Below are 14,959 nucleotides of genomic sequence, written 5' to 3'. Positions count from 1 at the left end.
AACCCAGTAATTTCACTGGCATCTTTGGTTGAACTATGATAATTTTGAAATGTGGTGCTATTGAAGACTTAGAAAGAGGGAATAAACATTGCTTATTTCTCTCCCCTGAATAAATATTCTTACAATAGATTGTGGATTTGTTAAACCTATTGTATCATATGGTATTAACAAATATAAAATGTTAGAATGATGTAAACATTGAAATTGTTCTAACAAAGTAGGATTTATATGTCGATTATGAAGGAACTTAGCAACATGAAAAAAAAAAAAAACTAAAAATCTTTGCAAGTTCTGAAGGCATAAGTGAGGTATTTAAAGGACTTAGAGACTTGAAGGAAATCTATATGGGATTAAAGTCTCTGTCCTCAGACAAACATTAATGACAAACTGGCAGTAATCGAAGCCTAATTTTATACTGTGTCCAGTCTACATTGAAGAGTCAACAGATAACAGGGTTGGGGTTAGGAGGTTAGGTCTAGGGTTAGGGTTACTGTTAGAGGTTAGGGTTAGCATTAGTGGTTAGGGTTAGGGGTTAGGGGCTAAAGAATATCTCAGTGGATAATAGCACTGACTGCTCTAACAAAGGTCCTGAGTTCAAGTCCCAGTAACCACATGGTGGCTCACAACCATCCGTAATGAGATATGATGCCCTCTTCTGGTGTGTCTGAAGACAGCTACAGTGTACTTAGATATGTTATAATAAATAAATAGATAGATAGATAATAAGAGTTGGGGTTAGAAATAGGCTCAAACACATTCACTTTTGTGTGACAAATTTTATAAAGTGTTTGAAAGTGGTATAAAAGCAGTGATGGGGATCGTCTTTTAGCAATATTTTTACCTTTCCCATACAACCATTGACCCTGGCATGATTCTGGGAAATTCAATTCCAGGTGAAACCGGAGTTTCTGAGTTGTAGAAGTTTTCTAGGTGTGTATGGTGTTGGCTGGGTGGACAGGGTAAGTTCTACTTGCTGTGTTGCAAACCCTGTGACAGAAAGCAGACATTTGATTAATCCTCGTTTGTTTTGTGTGTTCTTCCAGTAAGGCTGGTGTTGCCTGAAACCACAAGTGTGCCTGAGGGGCTTCAGAGCCCTTGCCTACCTTTCTGATCACCTCTGTTCCCAAAGAGAGCTCTAGAACATGGGGTCTCTGCTTGAATGATAGATTAGTAATAACTGGAGAGTCAGAAATATAGTTTAGGGGTCACTTTTAATTGTTTTTGTAGGAGTTGTAAAGTCTGTGTTTAGTTAATTTCTATACATGTACAGTCAAACATAACATTGGTCAAGTACATGTTCTTTCTATTGGATTTTTCTTAATTCTTTGGATGAAAACATGTTTATTTTTAGGGTTAATTTTTTTTAGTCCTTGCCTTCATTCTTTCTCAAATATTGTACACATTCTTGATTGTTGTAGCTTTGTGGTAAGAACAAAAGTCACACTGTATCAAAGTGTGTATCATTCCTTAGTAATCTCATTGAAAATTTTACTATTTCACATGCCATATTGCTTTGATATCAGCTCTCCTTTTATAAATTCTTATGAATTTTCTTTGGATTTTATTGAATGTGTGCTGCAAATTGAGCACAGCAAACATCCTTTTTTGGGAAGGTATACATCATTTTAGTAGTTTTTTTTTGGTAGTATAAAAAGGTAAGACATTATTCTAATTATTATTTATCAAACTACAGTAAGTGTATAAAACTGAAAATGATTTTTTAAAAAGTGTACAAAACCATAGAACAGGGAGTTTAGGACAGAATTTGGTGGCACAGAACATGTTGTTTTCATCACATAAATCCCACCAAATACGATTTAATTGAAAAGACAAAAATTGAAAATTAAATGTGGTTTAGAATTGAACAATGAATCTGAATGTGACATGCATTTGCTTATTATCATACAAAAACAAAATTTGATAGCAGACATTGGGATTCTCTACAGATAATCAACTAAAATTAGTTGAAACAGTGTTGTGTGGTTATACTTGAGGTAAAATGGCATGTAAATAGTGTACATATCTGATGCATTTGGACATATTATCTACATCCATATAACATCATTACCTACCAAAAAAACAGAGCCATGTTCTCTGTTCATTCTTATTCTACTATGTTTATGCGTGAGTACAGTATACAGAGTTCTCATAAAATGACAAAATTGCTAGGAATCCCAGAAATGGCCTCCATATATTTTCCATGCACTTGAAATTAAAGAAGTATCAGAATTCTCATGCTTGTTGTAATTAGATTCATAGTGGCCTAAATTATAAAATAACCTAACTTCTCATTAGTAGATGACAAGCTGGGTGCCTCAGGAGGACACTAAGCTGAATGAAGGAAGATGACAGCAATGGATGACAGGTGACTCATCTTCATTTTATTCTGATCAAATAACCAGCCTTACTTAGATGGTGACCCTTTTATTTTTGTTTTGGAGAATGGGTTTAGACATTTAACATTTTGCTGTATCACGTTGTATATGTTTCATACAAAATTAATGTAGCAATACTGTATAACATTACATACGTATTTCTATTTTTATATAGTTGTTTAAACCTTGGTTTTCCTTAAAGAGAAGCTAGACAACTCCTTTGGAATTAAATGAGCAGGAAACTCTGTAATTCCACAATCCAAAGTCGTGAGAACTAATACAAGAAAGTGACCTGGGCTTGTTTCCTGTGTGATACAGATTTCACATTGCTGAGAGCAAAACTTCTGATTTAACAGATATAGACAGTGCCCAAGAATGAGCTTGTCATAAAATCCTGTGTGATGCTCACCTTCTAAAGAGACAGAATGAAAACTGTATCTTGTCAAAGTCATTCCTTCTTAACCACAGTAAGAAGCTTAACCATAGTGAATACATTCAAAAGGTTTCTCTCCAGTACATATTCTTTCATGATGATGAAGCCTACAGAATTGTGCAAAGGCTTCACCATATTAAATACACTCACAGGGTTTCTGTCTTAGCATTTCCATTGCTAGGAATAGACATCATGACCAAGGCAACTCTCATAAAAGCAAAACTTTAATTGGGACTGGTTTACAGTTTCGGAGGTTTAGTCCATTTTCATCATAGCAGGAAGCATGGCAACATGCAGGCAGACAAGGAGCTGAGAGTTCTGCATTTTGATCCAAAGGCATACAGGAAGAAACTGTCTTTCAGGGGGCTACCAGGAGGGTCTGTTCTGCACTGAGTAGAGCTTCAAAGTCTACCACCAGGGTGACCCACTTCCTCCAAAAAGGTCACACCTCTGAATAGAGCTACTCCCTGTGACAAGCATATTCAAACTCCCACATTCCACTCCCTGGCCTCCATAAGCTTGTTGGAGTACAGGAATATATGGGGTCATACTTAAACATAGCATAATGAAAAATACATGAGGTCCAACTTTAAAAGTTCCCATCATCTATACCAGTCTCAAAAATGTTAAAAGTCCAAAGTTCAAAGTCTCTTCTGAGATTCATCCAATCATGTAACTGTAATCCCCTAAAAAAGAAAATCAAAAAACATACAATTCCAACTTCACAAGATATACTTCACCATTCCTAAATGATATTGTGAGTAAATACTGGACCAAAACAAGACCAAAAGCCAGTTGGGAAATCTCCAAACTCTGCATCTCTATATCTTACGTTAAAGCGTTCTTCAGATCTCCAACTCCTTTCTGCTTTGTTCACTGCAGCACAATTCTTTCTCTTTGGCTGGTTTTATTCCCTGAAAGCAGCTTTCCTGAGCAGGTACCCCACAGTTCTAGTATCTCAAAGATCTTGGGGTCTCTGAGTAATCTCAGTGTTACAGTTTCTTGTTCCAGTGTCTAGGATCCACACATGATCTTCTGCGCTCCTCCAAAGAGATTGGGTCACTTCCCCAGCTCTGCCCTCTGTATCACTCTAAGCTCTGGTTGACTCCACTCTACTGCTGCTGCTGTTTGTCCTGCTCATCCCATTGGACTGGCATCCTCAATATGCTGGGTTCTTCTGTTGCAACTAGGCTTCACTGATAGCCTCACTTATGCTCCCCTTCATGGTGTCAAGCCTCTGCATGACACCTTCATGCCTTCAAAATCAGTACCACCTGGGTGATTCTTACATGTGACCAAGTTCAGCTGCAACACAAGGTACAATGTTGGCTATTTCTGGTACGCAGCTTCTTTGTCCTCTCAGAAAGCACTTCCTAGAAGATTTCACCTCAGTGATACTGGTCTCTTCTTCATCACTTCTAATCTCTTAGCTACAGCTAACAAGCATCCTTTTTTCCAGTAGCCCCTTCTATTTTTACTTCTAAAGCCAGAGCCACATGGACAAAGCTGCTGAGTTCTGCTGCTTGGTGGAACTGGGACAGGGCCCCTTCTATTACATTATCACCAGTTTTCTCTTCTCCAACTCCTTTACAGCCTCAACTTGGCTGTCCTGGAATTTGCTCTATATATTGACTTTGAACTCAGAGATTTGCAAGGCTCTGTATCCACGGGCCTAGACCTAAGCTTTTCTTCATCTGAAACTTGTTCTGTATCAGGATGGACTTGAACTCAGAGATCTGCTTGATGCTCATCTCCTAGGGTTTAAGGGCATGTACCACCATGCCTGGACCTATGCTTTCCATTTTAGATCTTATATTAAAAAACAAAAGTACCAATCACAATGGATATTCCTTGTCAATTTGAACATACTTGTATCTCCTTATGTCAATATGTAAACAATAACCAGGTTTCTTTCCTCTATGTGTTCTTTTATGTTGCTGTAGATGACAGTGACTTACAAATGCTTTATCACATTGATTACATTCATAAGGTTTCTGTCCAGTATATGTTCTTTTATGTCTTTGGAGATTAGTCTTACATCCAAAGTCTTTACAACATTGATTGCATTCTAAGGTTTCTTCCTAAAATGTGTTCTTTTATGATATTGGAGACTAGTGTGATGTGCAAAGGATTTACCACATTGATTACAGTGATAAGGTTTCTCTCCAGTATGTATTCTTTTATGTATTTGAAGACTATACTGAACTGCAAAGGCTTTACCACATTGATTACACTCATAAGGTTTCTCTCCAGTGTGTGTTCTTTTATGATATTGAAGACTACTATGTTGTGAAAAGGCTTTATCACATTGATTACATTGATAAGGTTTCTCTCCAGTATGTATCCTTTTATGCTTTTGGAGATTATACTGAACTGCAAAGGCTTTACCACATTGATTACACTCATGAGGTTTCTCTCCAGTATGTGTTCTTTTATGGTTTTGGAGTTGACTAGGTCTTGCAAAAGCTTTACCACATTGAGTACATTCACAAGGTTTCTCTCCAGTATGCTTTATTTTATGATATTGGAGACTAGTGTGGTGTGCAAAGGCTTTACCACACTGATTACATTGATAAGGTTTCTCTCCAGTATGTATTCTTTTATGATATTGGAGACTATACTGAAATGCAAAGGCTTTACCACATTCATTACATTCATAACATTTCTCTCCAGTATGTGTTCTTTTATGATGTTGGAGACTATACTGAACTGCAAAGGCTTTACCACATTGATTACATTCATAAGGTTTCTCTCCAGTATGTGTTCTTTTATGATATTGGAGATTACTGTGATGTGCAAAGGCTCTACTACACTGATTACATTCATAGGGTTTCTCTCCAGAATGTGTTCTTTTATGTGTTTGGAGTTGACTGGGTCTTACAAAGGCTTTACCACATTGATTACATTCACAAGTTTTCTCTCCAGTATGTGTTCTTTTATGATATTGGAGACTTCTGTGACATGACAAGACTTTACCACACTGATTACATTTATAAGGTTTCTGTCCAGTATGTGTTCTTTTATGATATTGGAGACTACTCTGTTGTGAAAAGACTTTACCACATTGATTACATTCATAAGGTTTCTGTCCAGTATGTGTTCCCTTATGTATTTGAAGATGATTGTAACATCCAAAGGCTTTCCCACATTGATTATGTTCATAGGGTTTCTCTCCAATATGACTTCTTTCATGCCTGTAACGATAATTGGCACATGTGAAAGCTTTACCATATTCAAACATTTTAAGTCTATATGAATTTTATAATTTGGTCTAATGGTAAAGATGAATCAGATATTAAGGTTTAATCACTTTATGTTCATGGTGGTCCTCCTCCTTATGGATTGTTTTATGGATTTGAAGATATCCATCATGGTAAGAGCATTTATTACATGACTCACATTTATAACATCCTTTTTGTATATGAGATTTTTATATGATGTATTTTGCATGTCTGAAGATCAATGGAACAACTCAAAGCTTTACCACACTGACTGCATTTATAATTTTCATATAGTATGAGTCAAACCACATTTGCAAAGTGAACCAGGACAAAGAGAATAATTGCCAAATACCTAGTACCTTAGGGATTTTCTGCAGTTTGACTTTGGGCATTGTCCCAGTAAACTCAGAAAACTAAGTAACTGCAAACTTGTATCATATTCAGATAGTCTACCAAAGGCAGAATACTACATATCTTCTCATTGTTCTGAGACAGAAACAGGGGCATTGCTTCTTTCAATTTTCCTGTATTCACATGGCTTTTATTGATTGTGACACACGATATACATATTAAGAGAAGAATAACAAATGAAAAGTTTCCACACTGCATTCACACAGTTTGACATTTTGCTCCTCATAGACATGTGGAATATGGATTAAGGTTTCTCCATAACAACATTCTTGACTCTCATAAATTGCCCTCTCAATAAACTTAGCAATGTCACTACAAGTATATGAGCATCACCAACTTTACCATGGAGTATTTGCTTATTAGAAGATTTTGGATGGGAGCTGGAAAGATGGCTCAGTGGTTAAGAGCACTGANTGCTCTTCCAGAGGTCCTGAGTTCNACTCCCAGCAACCACATGGTTGCTCACAACCATCTGTAATGGGATCTGATGCCCTCTTCTGGTGTGTTTGAAAACAGCTTCAGTATACTCATACATAAAATAAATAATTCTTAAAAAAAAAAAAAAAAAAAAAAAAAAAAAGAGGATATGTGAAGTGAGGTATGGGGCATGCACTCTTTTAAAAAATAGGTTTTAGAATATAACCTATTTAATGTGTATACCTTTTGCAATATCTAAGTGTTATGAGACTGAGCAATTGGGAGTTCTACAGCATAGCTCTAATGCTGCTACAAATCAAATAAAGATATTGGTTAAGTTACTGTATCCTTGTCTTTTTTTCTTAGAGGAATGCCTTGTAAACACAAATCAGGTAACTGACATTGGATACATGGTTCTGTGAAAATATTAAAATCATAGCTACACTTAAAGGACTGATATTTTATACTCTTGCTTTTCTTTAGAGCTTCTAAGAAATACTAAAATTTCCTCAGAGTCATATTTGTATCAGCTTGCACAAGAAAATTACCTTTCATGTTTTCTAGAACTTTGACAATGTTCTTCAATATGATGGTCTTCCCAATTGTAGCCTAAAACACAATACCAGAAAATGAATGATATAGTATTGGAAATTAGGCAAAATTCAAGTTATAGTGAATTTTCACAGTACTGTGAAAGTTGTGAACATTCTGTGAACCTGATTTACTCAACTCATTCTTCCTCATTTTCAATTGAAATAACATAAGATCAATAACAAAGAAACATTTGTTCCCTTATTTTGAAAAGTAAAAGAAAATTCACAGTCTTACCTATAGCAGTGATGTTCTGGTAGGTCTCCAACATCACCTCTTCATAGAGACTTTTCTGGGAAGAATCCAGCAAATCCCACTCTTCCCCAGTGAAGTTCACATGCACATCATCATAAGTCACTGCATCCTAAAATATCCCATACATGTATACAACACAAAGCATGATACTAACATCACTGTAAAATAAATATATGCTTCCTTGACAATATATTCACATAATTCTGGTGCTTCCTCCACTTATTTCCTGACACAGAAGTTATAATCTAATCAGCAAGCTATTTTAGAAGGAAACTGAATTATGAGGTTCACCTGTGTCACTTCTGCACCCTTTGAATAGGATACAGCCTTGCAAGACAAATTACAATTGATAGAGACGGGGAAGGAGAGAGGCAAACAGATCAACATTATTAAGCACACATCAGAGATATTGTATGACCTATCACGAAGTACAAAAATGATGGGCAAGCTGGGTATGTTTGCTCATGGGTTTAATCCCAGAGGCACAGGCAGGTGTATGTCATTGAGTTCCATGCCAGCCTGAGCTACACAACAAATTCCAGGACAGCAAGAGGTGCATATTATGGCCCTCATTCCCCTGAAAATGCAATCAAGTCAACAAAAAACATAGAAAATATTCAGGGATCTTTACTGAAGTTCCTACAAAAAAATTATACATTCACTACAGTTCTGTAGTCATCTGGCAGAAACCTGAAGTGCCCCAGTTTAAACTGAAACATAAATAAAATTTTATAAAAGAGAATGCATGTTTAAACAGTTACAAATGGACAGATGAAAATACTAGTAATATAAATGTTGATTATAAATCAGCAACATAGGGCAGGGGAGATGGCTCAGCAGTGGAAAGCTCTTACTGGTCTTCCACATAAAGGGGTCAATTGCCAGTATTTACATGAGGACCCACAACTGCTCTTTACTTCAAGTTTAAGTGTTCTGAGGCACAACATGTTCATCTGACAACAGTAAAGATGAGACACACATATTCATATTCATGCACACTGGCAAAAAAAACCTCATACTCTTTGGAAAAATTCAACAGGTAGGAAAAATGTCACACACCTACAATTCAATGACTCTGAAGCCTTGGGTAGTATTGATGTCATGAACACATGCCATCCTGAGAAATAGAATATAATCTGTACATTCTTGGCCAAACATCAACATTCAAGATGTGGATGAAGATCTGCACAACAGCATATGCTTGCATGTACAAAAACCTACATTCCAAGCACATAAGCTAGTAATATAAAAACAAAATCAAGCAAGCATGTTGGTCCACATCTAATCCCCTTCAGAAGAGGAAAGGCTACACGGAGAAACTTTGTCTTGAAAAACAAAAACAAAAGGAATAAAATTAAAAATAAAAAAAGAAACTGCCAGGCTTGCAAAATGGCTTAGTATTGAATAGCAAATGCTTCTACAGTATCTTATGTGATTTAGGGACAGAGTCCAAATGGTGATTGTATGAGAGCATGAGAAGAAAGCTGAATGATCAGTTTCAATCACGACACAGTAGCCACAAAAAACAAAATTTGTCCTGTCTAAAAGAAATGCAGGGGCAAAGATGGAGCAGAGACCAAGGGAATAACTAATGATAACTCACCCAACTTGAGACCCACCTTATGGGCAAGCTCCAATCTATGACATTATTAAAGATACTCTGTTATGCTCACATACAGAAGCCTTGCATAATTGTCTATTGAGAGGATCCACCAAGCAGCTGACTGAAACAGATACAGAGATCCTTTGTCAAATACTGAATGGACCTTGGGGACTCTTATGAAAGTGTGCAGGGAAGGACTGAAGACCCTAAGCAGGATAGGAACTCAACAGGAAGAGCAACAGACACAATTAACCTGGACCCTTGGGGACTCTCAGAGGCTGAGCCACCAACCAAAGACTGGACTAAGGTTCCTGGCACATACGTAGCAGATATGCAGCTCAAACTTCATGTGGGTCTCCCAACAACTGGAGTAGAGGCTGTCCCTAAAGCTCTTGACTATCTTTGGAAACTGTTCCCTTAAGGATACTGTCATGTCTGGCCTTAGTGGGAGAGGAAGCACCTAACCCAACAGACGCTTAATGCGCCATGACTGGGGGACATGCAGGAGAGCCCACAGCCACTCAAAGGAGAAACAGAGGGGGATTGGGGACAGGGACTCTATGAGGGGGGTGACCTGGAGTGGGAACAGTGATCAGGAAGATAATGAATATATCAATTATTGGAGAAACAAAACATAAAAAAGAAAGAAAGAAATTTGTTGAGTCTACAGACACATAAATCCTATCCCCTAATAAAAAATCTGGAAAGGCTCCTCCCAAGAGTCTATAAGCTCACCAAAGAAAGCCATGAAGGACAGACAAGTATTCAAAGATATCAACTTATCTAGGAACATTTTGTTTCAATCAACTGCATTCTGACCCTGTGCGCTATAGGCTCATATTCACCCTGTGATGAAAATGCATTCGTTGTAACTTCAATGATCCTAATAGTCTGTAGAAGCTCCTACACTGTTCAAATGTTCAAAGTCTCTTCTGACACTCAGGGAAATTTCTTGATCACCACTTCTTTTAAAATCAGAACACAAGTTATATCTTTCCAACATACAATGTCACAGAATACCCCTTCCCATTCCAATAGATAGGCATGTACACATAGGGAGGGGAAATTGGACCAAGGCAAGAAACATAGCAGGGCAAACACCAAATCATATTCCTTTGTTTGGGACACATTGGACTTCACTTTCTAAGGGCTTAAATGGCCCAATTCCTGTAACTTCTCATGAATCTCTCAGTTTGGGTACTTTCTTTCCCTGTGTGCATCTCTGCATGACAGTTTTCTCATTGCCTTAGGTATCTCAATATCTTTTGTTCACAAAATGCAACTCAATCCTCATCCTCACAACTTTAATACAATGAACTCTCACAGAATCTTGGGGCTCTAACTCTGCCAAAAGATGGTTAGAATAGTGCTGAACTGAAACCATAGAGGAAGTGTTCATAACCCTGAATTTTTTATCTTTCAGTTTCCAGAACCAGCACAATATGGGTGATTCTGTCATGTTTGGCTTCTAAGTTGATGTACCCTACCATGCTTGGACCACAGTTGGGAGGTTTTATTTCAAGTTCCTTCCAGTAACTAGAAATCACTTTGTCTACTCCTTCCATTAATTCAAGCTGAACAGGAGGGAGTATTACCCTTAGGGCACCTTCTTAGTCATATACCAACAATGGCATGTGCTTTACTATGTTCACAGCAGTTCTATTCATAATAGCTGGAAACTGGAAACAACCCAGATGTCCCTCAACAGAACAGTGGATACAGAAAATATGGTTCATTTAAAAAATGGAATAATATTCAGCTATTAAAAACAAGGATATCATGAAACTTGTAAGCACATGAACAGAACTAAAAAATATCATCCTGAGTGAAGTAATCCAGGCCCAAAAGGACATGCATGTATATACTCACTCACATGTAACTATTAACCATAAAGTACAGATTATCCATCACACAGGAGTTTATGACAAGCTCATTCTTGGGCACTGTCTATATCTGTTAAATCAGAAGTTTTGCTCTCAGCAATGTGAAATCTGTATCACACAGGAAACAAGCCCAGGTCACTTTCTTGTATTAGTTCTCATGACTTTGGATTGTGGAATTACAGAGTTTCTTGCTCGTTTAATTCCAAAAGAGTAGCCTTGCTTCTCTTTAAGGAAAACTAATATTTAAACAAGTAATTTAAAAAATTGAACTACATATGTAATGTTATACAGTATTTCTACATTAATTTTATATTATATTAAACATATACAAACTGATATATAAAAATGCTAAATGTCAGCTGGGCGTGGTGGCGCACACCTTTAATCCCAGCACTTAGGAGGCAGAGGCAGGCGGATTTCTGAGTTCTAGGCCAGCCTGGTCTACAGAGTGAGTTCCAGGATAGCCAGGGCTACACAAAGAAACCCTGTCTCTAAAAACCAAAAGAGAGAGAGAGAGAGAGAGAGAGAGAGAGAAGAAGAAGAAGAAGAAGAAGAAGAAGAAGAAGAAGAAGAAGAAGAAGAAGAAGAAGAAGAAGAAGAAGAAGAAGAAGAAGAAAAAGCTAAATGTCTAAACACATTCTCCAAAGCAAAAATCAAAGTGTCACCACGTCAGTTTGGCTTTTTGATCATAAAAAAAAAAGTTGAGACACTTGTCAAAGACATTTTTATTCAACTATAATTTACTTTCATTCTTTAAATTCAAACAAAACAGTCTGCTTCTTAATACCATTTTCGCTTTTTCATGCAATATGATTAATTGGCAGAAAACTCTCACAACATCCAAATAAAGCAAATTTCTGCATTTTTAATGTATCTTATAATAGCACATTTGCTTATCATCTCTGAAACAACTCTTGCTACAAAAAAAAAATCACATAGCAACCAAAAAAAATGTTATAACAACCCTCTGAAGGTGATTTTTTTCAGCTAGATTTTGTGTTCTTTCGGCCCTTCATTTTCTATTGTCACCAGTAGTGTAGACAAGATGGCTGAAACTCTCATGCTCATCTGTCAGATGAGAGTGCATTAAAGATTAAAATCAGATGGGAGAAAGAATTGGGCAGATTGGCAGTGCCTAAGCTGTAATTCCATGCTGTTTTGTAATGGATACAGCACTGACTGTGAGAGTATAATCCTTTATAAGTGTATAATCCTTTGTTTATTGTTATTGTCTTCGTTCATTCAGCTCAGTGTTCTCCCAGCTTGTCATCTACTAATGAGAAGTTAGGTCATTTTATAATTTAGGCCACCATGAATCTAACTGCAACAAGCAGGAGAAGTCTGATACTTCTTTAAATTAATTTCAAGTGCCTGGAAAATATGCTGAGGAGATTTCTGGGATTCATTGCAATTCTGTCATTTTATGAGAACTCTGTATACTGTACTCACACATAAACATGGGATAATAAGAATGCATAGAGAACATGGTTTCCTGGTTGTTTGTGGTAGCTAATGATGTTACATGAATGTAAATATGTGCAATTTTACCTCAAGTATATCACCTATCCACCTACCCAACACCATGCACACCTAGGAAACCTCTGCATCTCAGAGACTCCTTTTGTACCCTGAAATTGAATTTCCTTGAATCATGCCAAGGTACATAATATTAGTGGAAAGATAAAAAGATTATCAAGTATTACCAAAGGACGATCCCCATCACCTCCTTTATACCACTTTCAAAATTATTTATAAAAGTTGTCACACAAAAATGAATGAGAAATGAATTCAAAACTTCTAGAAACTAGACCTTCAATTTTCCAATCTGTCTTCCTACTGTACACCAAAAGCAATGCTTGTGTGTGCACACTGGAAAGTGATATTATAAGCACCAGAACTTTCCACTACCAGGGCTTCAGTGTCTTCCTGTCACATCTCATCTCATCCCATCCCCCTTTTCACCCACTCATCCAGGGGATACACACTCAGGTAAGGTAAGAGGCCAAGGGCCTCTGTTCAAGCCACCACATGGACCAAGTGAACCACAGTCCCACCCACAGGCCATCTCAGTCCAAGTAGATAAGACTCAGCAGACATGGCTCTTCCTGGTCTGGGAACAGTGCCGCACCCCCCCCCCCATACTCATCGTGACATGGCTCATGGTTTCCCTCACAGCTCTCTACACCTACATCAGGACAATCCTTGAAAGAACCTGAAAGCTACCTCCCACTGGTACTCCTGATTGCTTGGCCTGCCCAAAGTCCCTCATTAGCTTAGACAACCAAGCTAGGCCTCAGACAGAGAGATCTACTAGGGGATCAGAAATCAAATGACTCAGACAGCTGAGGCCTTCCTAGTTCTGCCCTTCCACCCTAGGGACAGACAGAGCCCTACTCTGGGAAATCTGAATTTTAGTACAACTTTCCAGTCTCCCAGAGGACTTCCTGTTACTCTTCCAAGGCACATGGTCCTTTGTATGTACATTCCATTACATACTCAATATCCAGTGGAGCCATCTCTACCTCATAGCTGGGAAGTCCTGGAGCCAAACTTCTGTCAAATCAAATAGTAACAACAATTAAAGCAAAATGTGGCCATTAATTTGAAAGCAAGAAGTGGTCAATAGGAGGTGAGTGAAAAAAAGAAATGAAAAGGAAAAGACATGGCTTTTCCTAGTTATGGTGCAGGAGAAATTTTATTATTGATAAAAGGGAGAGTATAACAAGACATAGGGACATCTGGGAAATTTCAGAGTGGGGATGACCCAAGCTAAGTAAGCAGAGAGAAGAGGGTACAGGGTGGAGGGGTGAACCAGATCAAGAGGTCAGTGTTCTAGACAAGGCACTGAGGTGTACACTTTACATATCAAAGCAGACCTGGCCTCCAGGTTTTCCCAGTCAGTCCCTAGCTGGCATAACCTGCCCCCAACTTTGAACTTTCCAGCCCAGAGGCTGGGCAGCCTTCTCCCAGAGGCTCTTTCCTATATGATCCAGACATTGTGGTCTCCTCCTGCTCTTTCCCTTCCCTTCTCTCTCTGTGCACACAACCTAATGTCTTTCTTTTCCCCCTCAAGCCACCCCTCCCAAAGTGACTTCCCCAATAAACCTACATTTAATCTAATCTAATCTAATCTAATCTGGATTCAACTGGCTTATTTTAAAGGCAGAGAAATAACCTAACATCCTTGAAGAAATAACCTATCAGTCAGAAGGGTAAATTATAGATAAAAAAGACCAGTTAACAAAATGGTTGGATTACATAAGGAAGGGCAGCTGAGAGACAGACAGACCAAGAGGGCAGTTCTACCAGGCACACCTTGTAACAGGAAGGAACTGAGGAATGTCAGGGAGAACTGACAGCCACATCTGCTTTGATTTGTTAGATAGGCACCTCAGTCATTTGTCCCAGGGTTTGAGACTTAGCAGTAGAAAAAAAATGAGAAGGTTCAAATGATTAATTATAATTCTCAAAAATTATTTAAAAAGTTTGAACAGGTGCCGGGCATGGTGGCACACGCCTTTAATCCCAGCACTCGGGAGGCAGAGGCAGGCGGATTTCTGAGTTCGAGACCAGCCAGGGCTAAACCGAGAAACCCTGTCTCAAAAAATCAAAAAAGGGGCTGGTGAGATGGCTCAGTGGGTAAGAGCACCCTACTGCTCTTCCGAAGGTCTGGAGTTCAAATCCCAGCAACCACATGGTGGCTAACAACCATCCGTAACAAGATCTGATGCCCTCTTCTGGAGTGTCTGAAGACAGCTACAGTGTACTTA

The 14,959-nt window shown here is 38.1% G+C and overlaps 1 pseudogene across 1 annotated transcript in view; it reads right to left on the bottom strand.

Moving 5' to 3' along the window:
- Positions 1 to 3,941: 3,941 nt before the first annotated feature.
- The window catches only part of LOC110314723, a 13,826-nt pseudogene continuing 2,808 nt past the window's right edge, over positions 3,942 to 14,959 (bottom strand). The window contains exons 2-4 of the transcript XR_003843159.1: positions 7,686 to 7,812; positions 7,406 to 7,466; positions 3,942 to 6,002 (exon numbers count right to left, since the gene is read on the bottom strand). The product of XR_003843159.1 is annotated as a zinc finger protein 431-like (transcript). The remainder of the gene's footprint in view (positions 6,003 to 7,405; positions 7,467 to 7,685; positions 7,813 to 14,959) is intronic.

The sequence above is a fragment of the Mus pahari genome, unplaced genomic scaffold, assembly GCF_900095145.1.
Source record: "Mus pahari unplaced genomic scaffold, PAHARI_EIJ_v1.1 scaffold_5646_1, whole genome shotgun sequence".
Classification (NCBI taxonomy): Eukaryota; Metazoa; Chordata; class Mammalia; order Rodentia; family Muridae; genus Mus; species Mus pahari.
The sequence above is the reverse complement of the archived record's forward strand: the minus strand, read 5'-3'. Positions and strand labels throughout refer to the sequence as shown.